The sequence below is a fragment of the Apium graveolens genome, unplaced genomic scaffold (assembly GCF_009905375.1).
Source record: "Apium graveolens cultivar Ventura unplaced genomic scaffold, ASM990537v1 ctg2247, whole genome shotgun sequence".
Classification (NCBI taxonomy): Eukaryota; Viridiplantae; Streptophyta; class Magnoliopsida; order Apiales; family Apiaceae; genus Apium; species Apium graveolens.
In genome coordinates this window covers 1-8,262 of record NW_027417574.1, presented here as the reverse complement: position 1 = coordinate 8,262, position 8,262 = coordinate 1, and positions in this window count along the sequence as shown.

The window sequence follows — 8,262 nt, the reverse complement described above, 5'->3', positions numbered from 1 at the left end:
ATGATCATTGAAATCTTCAAGTCCAGTAATCTTTTTATCATCAAAAGATACATTTATAGATTCCATGACAACCCTTGTTCTTAAATTGTAGACTCTGAAGGCTTTTCTGGAAAGTGGATATCCAACAAAGATTCCTTCATCAGCTTTTAGATCAAATTTTGACAGCTGTTCAGGATGAGTCTTAAGAACAAAACACTTGCATCCAAATACATGAAAGTATTTCAGATTTGGCTTCTTTTTCTTCACCATCTCATAAGGTGTTTTTCCATTCTTGTTTATGAGTGTAGCATTCTGTGTAAAACAAGCAGTCTGCACCGCTTCAGCCCAAAAGTAGGTTGGCAGCTTTGCTTCATCAAGCATAGTTCGTGCAGCTTCAATAAGAGTCTTGTTCTTTCTTTCTACAACTCTATTTTGCTGTGGAGTTCCAGGTGCAGAAAATTCCTGCTTAATTCCATGCTCTTTGCAGAACTCTTCCATGATTGAATTCTTGAACTCAGTGCCATTAACACTTATTATTTTAACAGAATCTTTGACCAATTTATCCAGCTGTCTGACATGATCAGTTAGAGTAGATGCAGTTTCATTCTTCTTATGCAAGAAATACACCCAAATGTATCTTGTGAACTCATCCACTATAACCATAACATATTTCTTCTTTGCAATTGACATGACATTTACAGGACCAAATAGATCAAGATGCAGTAAGTGATAAGGCTCAAGAATTGAGGATTCAGTTTTGCTCTTGAATGAAGATTTTCTTTATTTTGCCTTTTGACATGAATCACAAAGGCCATCAGGAGCAAATACTGATTTTGGAAGTCCTCTCACAAGATCTTTCTTTACTACCTCATTTATGTTGTTGAAATTTAAATGAGAGAGTCTCTTGTGCCAATTCTAGCTTTCTTTAATTGATGTTCTACTCAACAGACAGATTGCAGAGCCATCAGAGTTTGTTGAAAGTCTGGCTTTATAAATGTTACCATACATGTAACCTTTCAGAACTACTTTGCCTATAGAATTACTTACAACTTAACAATGTTCTTCAAAGAAATCCACATGATAACCTATGTCACCGATTTGACTCATACTTAGCAGATTATGTTTAAGTCTTGAGACAAGAGCTACTAATTCAATGATGATATTCCCAAGATTGATATTTCCATATCCCAGAGTTTTTCCCATGTTGCCATCTCGATAAGAAACTCCTAGGCCAACTTTCTCCACAAAGTCTGATAGCAGGTCTTTATTTACAGTCATATGTCCTGAACATCCACTGTCCAGAACTAGGATGTTTATCCTGTTGCCCTGCAATCACAAAGACCACTAATGGTTAGTTTTAAGGACCCAAACTTGCTTGGATCCTTTGGCCTTTTTAAATTTGTTAGCATTTGCAGCGGATTTAATTTCAGAGTTTATGCTAACATGTTGTTTATCAGAATTTATATCAGACTTTACACTGGAAGGAATAATACTAACTTTCTTCCAAGAAGGTTTTATTTGATAATAATCATAGTACAAACTATGATATTCCTTACAATTATAAATGGAATGCCATAAACTACCACAATGAAAACAAGGATTTTGTGGTTTAAACCTAACAGACTGACTCTTAACTCCTGATTTAGGAGGTAAAGAGTTTATATCTTTATTTTTCCTGCAAAAAGAAGCAAGATGGTTAGAGTTTCCATAGTTATAACATTTCTTTCTAGGAGCATTAGGAAAAGGCATATAATTATTGCTTTTATTCACACCTTCCTTTTCATTCCTATTTTTCCTAGCTTCTTTTACCTTGTTCACATTTCTAATCTCTTTAGCTTATGCTTAAGCTGCTTTTTTGTCATTAAGCCTATGTTAACTTCAGCTGGTTTATCTTGTTTTAATTTGTCAGAAGTTGATTTTTCTTTGACTTCTGTCCTAGATTCTTTCATCTTTTCAGAATCAGACTTTACAGTTTTTGCTACAAACTTAACAGGATTTACCTTTGGCTTAGCAGACTGTTTAACAACAATTGGCTCAATTTGCACAGTTCCTTTCTAACTTTTATCATCTCCATAACCTAAGCCCTCTTTCCAGTTTCCACTACTTAGTAAATTCTGAGTTGTTCTGCAATGAGTAAGTCCAAGTTCTGATAATCTTTCTTTCCTTTTCTAAGTCAGCTTTTAGAGATTCATTCAATTTTAACACTTCATCTATAACATATAAAGCATAATATCTTTCTTTCTTAGCTTGATGAAGAAAAACTAACTCCTTTTCTAAATAGTCATTTCTATTTTTAAAAGCAAGATTTTCAGATGTTAATCTTTCACATGTTAAAGTCTGATCTCTATAACTAATGAACATGGTTTTATGATATAATCTCAACTCAGTATTATCATCAGTATGAAAAGCATAAGTAATTTGAGGTACCTTCAATTCAACAATTTCAGTACTGCTATCAGCATTCGCCATCAAGGCATAGTTCACCTCATTTTCAGAATCTGAAGTGTCTGTCCAACTTTTCTTCTTTGTGACAAGTGCCTTGCCTTTGTCACTTTTTCCTTTCTTGCAGTCAGGAGATATGTGGCCTCTTTCACCACAATTGTAGCATTTGACATTTGAGTTGTCTCCTCTAGTCAGACTTTCCTCCTTTGCCTTCAGACTTTCTGAATCCTTTCTTATCAGAACTTCAACCTTTCCTGGAAAACTTCTTTCCCTTTTTGAATTTCGTGTAGGCATTCTTTGTGATACCCTTCACCAGAAGAGCACACAGTTGCATCATCTCTGCATCAACATCCATTTCAGGTAAACTTTCAGTTTCTGAATCATCATCATCAGAATATGATGACTCTGAATCAGACTTTATAATGAGATCCTTTCCTTTGCCCCTCTTTGAGGCAACCACTTTAGGAGTTTCCTCCTCAGCTTTAAGAGCAACTGTCCTTGACTTTCGCCCATGCCTCTTGCTCCTTTGATCTATCTCAAGTTTATAAGTCTTGAGCATACCATAAATTTCATTAAGAGTAGTTTTAGTAAGGTCATAGTTGTCTCTTATGGTAGTAGACTTCAAATCCCAATTTTCAGGAAGAGCTAAAAGGAATTTTAGATTTGAATCTTTAAGATCATATTCCTTGTCCACCAGTGACAGATCATTCAAGAGTTTGACAAACCTGTCATATATGTCAGTTAATGACTCATCAGCTTTTGAGTCAAAGTGCCCATACTCTTGAGTGAGTATAGTCCTCCTGTTCTTTTTGATTGCATCAGTTCCCTGGCATCTTGTCTCCAAAGCATCCCATATCTCCTTTGCAGTTTTGCATCCAATTACCCTGTTTGACATGACATTATCAATGGCACTATGCAGAAAATGCATTACCCTTGCATCCTTGGCAATAGATGAGATGTCTTAGCTGTGTAATCACTTTTCTCCTTTGGTATGGACTTTGCTGGTTGATCAGCAACTGCAACAGATAGATTGGTAGGCTTATATGGTCCTTCATGAATCCCATCAAGGTATTCTGGATCTGTAGCTTCCAGAAACATAGCCATCTTCACTTTCCATATGGGATACTCAGAAGATCTCAGTATGGGAACCCTAATAGTCTCATATCGATTGTGGGTTTGAGTGTTTTGAGTTTCTTGAGTTTTGGTGGGCTTGGTTGGAGTTTGTGTTTCTTCAGACATGATTGCTTGGATCTTTACTGTATGTGTGTTAACAGAAAAGCTCTGATACCACTTGTTAGGTCACACAACACTGTAGAAGGGGGTTGAATATAGTGTTTATACAATCAAATCGATTTGAACACAAGTATGTAAAAAAGATCAAGTATATTCAATAAACTCTGTTACAGTATGAACTGTAGTTCTCTCTTAATGATGAACAAATATCACTAAGAGCTGCTAGGTTACAATGTATAATCTTCTCGATAATGATAACACATATAGTGTAAACCCTAAGCTGTGTTTATATAGTACACAGTTACAAGATATATTATAATTGATATGGAATATAATTTTATCTCCTAAAATATATCAATTAGATATCTTCTACAAGTCTCCTAGTCCTCCAACTCTTTCCATGCATATCTTCTATTGCTTTAGTCCAGATCTTCTCCTGTAAATCAGCCGCATTCCTTATCTGAAAGTCTTCTCGCACTTAAGTACTGATATGTATCTTCTAACACCTTAAGTTCTGATATTAAGTTCTGACTTTAGTAAGTTCTGATTTCTAGTAAGTCCTGATATGTCATGTTGTTAAGTTCTGAAAACTAAACACAAATCAGATTAGACATGACATCTTAAATATATCTAACATAATAACCCTCACAACCGATTCTACGGCCAAAACCAACAATTTTCCGGCAAAAAAACAATTTCATTCATTTGTACATGAAATTCTAATTTTAATACATCAAACAAAGCTATTAACTTGTACAATCTCACCCCTATACTCAAACAAACCTCAGATTAATCAAAATTAAAAAAAATAATTAATTGAAATTTAGCATAAACCCTAGAATTCGAATTACACTATCTAGGAATCATTTGATGTAATTGATAGCTTAAATTGACTGTAAACATTCATATGAAGCTATTCCAATCATCAAATTAATCATATAACCCTAGAATTAAAAACCCCTAATTTCAGTCAAGAACCCTAAAATTAAACATCAAATTTATAAATCTGAGCATGAAATTGATGGTATAATCATGTAGAACAGATCAAGATTATTGATTTGGATGCTTACATGATGGTATTTGGATCTCGGAATCAGCAGAAATGACAGATTGATTCTCAAAAACTTCAAGAACCCTAATCCCCAAATTGCAGAGATTTTTTTATTATTTTCTGATTTTATTAATATTATATAATTAATTAATAAAATTAACCTATTTATAATTACAAAATAATACCCCTAATTAAAATTTAGGCCTTAATTATATCTCCTAATAAAATTAATTGACCCTTAATTAATAATTAAGGGGTATAATTTTTAAATTTTTAATTTCAAACAAATACAAAATATATGCCAAAATTTTCTAAAAATTGTGAATAATTAAAAATTGCAAAGATATCAAATATTTGAAAGTCACATAATTTTATAAAAATAAAAATATGATTTTTATGGGGTTTTGAGCCCCCGTAGGAGCCCGTAAAAATCATTTTTCACGAAACGAGATATTTTCTAAATTAAATGGATGTTCGGAAAATCGATATGGTATACGCCATATTAGGAAAAATAAGGAAAATTGCTCTATATGAAATAACATATATTTAAACTAAGTCTGAACAGTGTAACTTTTGATAAAAAAGTATTTAACACGTAATAAAATCCCTGAAAAATACCCTGAACCACACGAAACACATACATCGCATAACAGCTAATATTTTATGATCAACCCTTATTTATAATATAATAAAACACATAATACTCACTTGATATCTTACAAAATAGTCATAATTTCTCAGCCGTTACATCATTCCTCCTCAATTCTTTCTTTTTTTCATTCTTTATTTTCTTCAAAAATTGGGGGGGGGGTGTTCTTATTTGCAGTTTGATAGAGGTTGGTGTTTGGTTTCTAATTAGGTTAAAATTTGTCAAGTTATAAGTTAATTCCTCAAGTTTGTTTACATTAGAAAGTCTCCTAATTTCAATTCTATTGCATTCACTTCTATCAATCATTCCTCGAATCCTTGCCTTTATTTTTAAATTGTAATCATGCACTTAGTAACCATTAATTATTCTGGAACTTCCGCTAAAATATGGGATCGATTGGAGATCAAAGTTTTTTACTATTCATCAGGCACTATTCATCGCATTTTTCAACTTGCTCATTTCCGAATTCTGACGAACCTACCTTATGTTTATTTAATTCCTAGATTCATAAAATCTCTTTGTAAATCTATTTTCGTGGAAATAAATATTCCTGCACTTTTTTGGTTACCAAAATAACTCGATTTTTGGTCAAAATACAAGTTGCGAATCTCTGTGATCTGACGTATTGTACATACACTTATTTATAGTATGGATCATTAAAACGGATTCTGAATTCCCTTCTGGATCTTACAACATAGGTGGAACGATATATATATATATATTACCTATACTGTAAAGTCATTATTCATTAACTTTACAATAGAAAAAAACTAATCCTCAATTACTGATAAAATACGCATTCATTCGAGTCCCCAATTATAACACTAAATGTTTAACATCCTTAAAACATTAATACTACTGGGAATACAACCTATATCTCTTAAAAAAATATACTCATAATTTATAATATAGAGTTTTCAAAAATAAGGTTATTAGAGACTCCCCTCCTTAAAAGGATTCCGTCCTCGGAATCTAATTAGAATTAAAGTACTTTTCCAATGCAGCACATTTTTATTCCCGGGTTGACTCTTCAACCTTCTTGTTCTCTCATAGCACTCCCACTAGCTCCTTTCGGTCTATAATCACTACCAATTAATCCATACCAAAAAATTTATGGTTGAACTTCTAAACGTTGCAAGACTTCAAAAGGTCCAAATAAATATCAGCCTAGCTTTCTCTTTTTTACTGAAATTTATCGATTCTCGCTATGGAGATACTTTCAACAATACTTGGTCTCTTACTTCATACTCTCTGTGTTTACGGGTCTGGTTTGCATATCTCTATTGTTTGTCCTGGGCCGCCACTAGCTGGGTTCTGATAAGGTCTTTGATTTTCTTTGGTCGGTTGACTCAACCGGGGTCCAAGTATCCTCTGCTTACCGACTTTTCTCCAACCCAAGGGAAAATGATTTCTTCTTCCGTACAAAGCTTTGTTGGTAATTCAATTAATTCCAACCGGTCAGTTCTTCTTCCTTTAAAAATCTACAGCGTGGACTATTATCATATCTTTTATTACTTGAATGGTTCATCACTTTTTAGTCCTCCTTACGCGTACTTACTCGTTTTAAAGTCTTGATCCTAAATGTTTGCTCATTTAGGTATATTCGATTGCTTATGTAAGAAATTCCGATTACAGTCCTATACACTCGTCTTTTGTCACACGTTTGGCGTCAGGTTTAACATTTCTTCCCGCAGTCATGTAAGACACATCGTATTCCCGTTGCCATCTCAAAGGAAGCACCATTTCGTACGTAATTGGTTGATACATTTTAGAATCTAGGAATGCTCAGCTTCCGCTATTTGTCAAACTTCTTCAATACCTTCCAGTATGATATTTCTAGTAATACGATACCTTCAAAGTCATATTCATTATTCTCGCTAGTGTCGTAGACATGTCCATGTTTATTGGGAGCTGCAACCAGTGGCCTTTAAAAGGGCGTGTAAGATCTTCCTTTCCTTCTACCAGCTTTAACAATGACATCCTCCATCTTTTCACTTTGTCCTTCGTAAGAAATATCGGCGTCTATTTTGCGTATGCTTGCATGGTAAGTGTAACTGTTCTTTCCCAACAATACAACAACAAAATTATAGAAAGGTTTGAATGGAATTCTTATTTCTTTTAATTTTCTGAAAAACTCTTTATAGAATATACAACTATGTTTTTGAATAAGTAAGAATAAAGATAAAGCTTTTGAAGTATTCTACTCACACGAAGTAAATAAACACAATATTTAAAACATTTTTGGGTGGATCTGTCTTTCCACCAGAGATGTATATTTGAAAAATCTCTATGATACACACATCTTCTTACAAGTATTTTGTTACAACTTTGAACTTGAGAGTATTTTCTAACGATACATCTTGCTTCTTACTTTTTTTCTAAATACTTGCTACACTGGATTTATATTGAACCAAGTTTACATGTGCAATAAATAAGAATAAAATTCCTAAAAACTAGATCGATGCACATGCTTCTTCATCTCTCTGTCCAGTGCAATCCAAGTAAGATATAACATCTTTGAACAACCTTGGTTTACATGAAAATGGAAGTTTTTACCTTTCTTCTAAAACCTGTAAGCAGGCTGCCACATTCCTTTTATGCACTATCAATTCATGTGACTCTGTCAGCCTCTGTCAAATCACTATCAACTGCTATCTTGTTGATCATTCATTGAAGCTTCATTGTTGTCATCCGTTGACACTATACTAGTTTCATCCATTGAAGCTTCCTTCTTAGCATCCGTTGAAGGTTTAATTAATATCAGTTGAAGACCTCCTGACTATCTTATTCCTTGAAGGCATATTGAGTCATCCGTTCAAGCTTGTAGTTTAGCGGTTGAAGATGTTTCCTTAAAAGATGATACTCTTTCACTTATACAAAATTACAAGGCATTTTATATCTACAATTA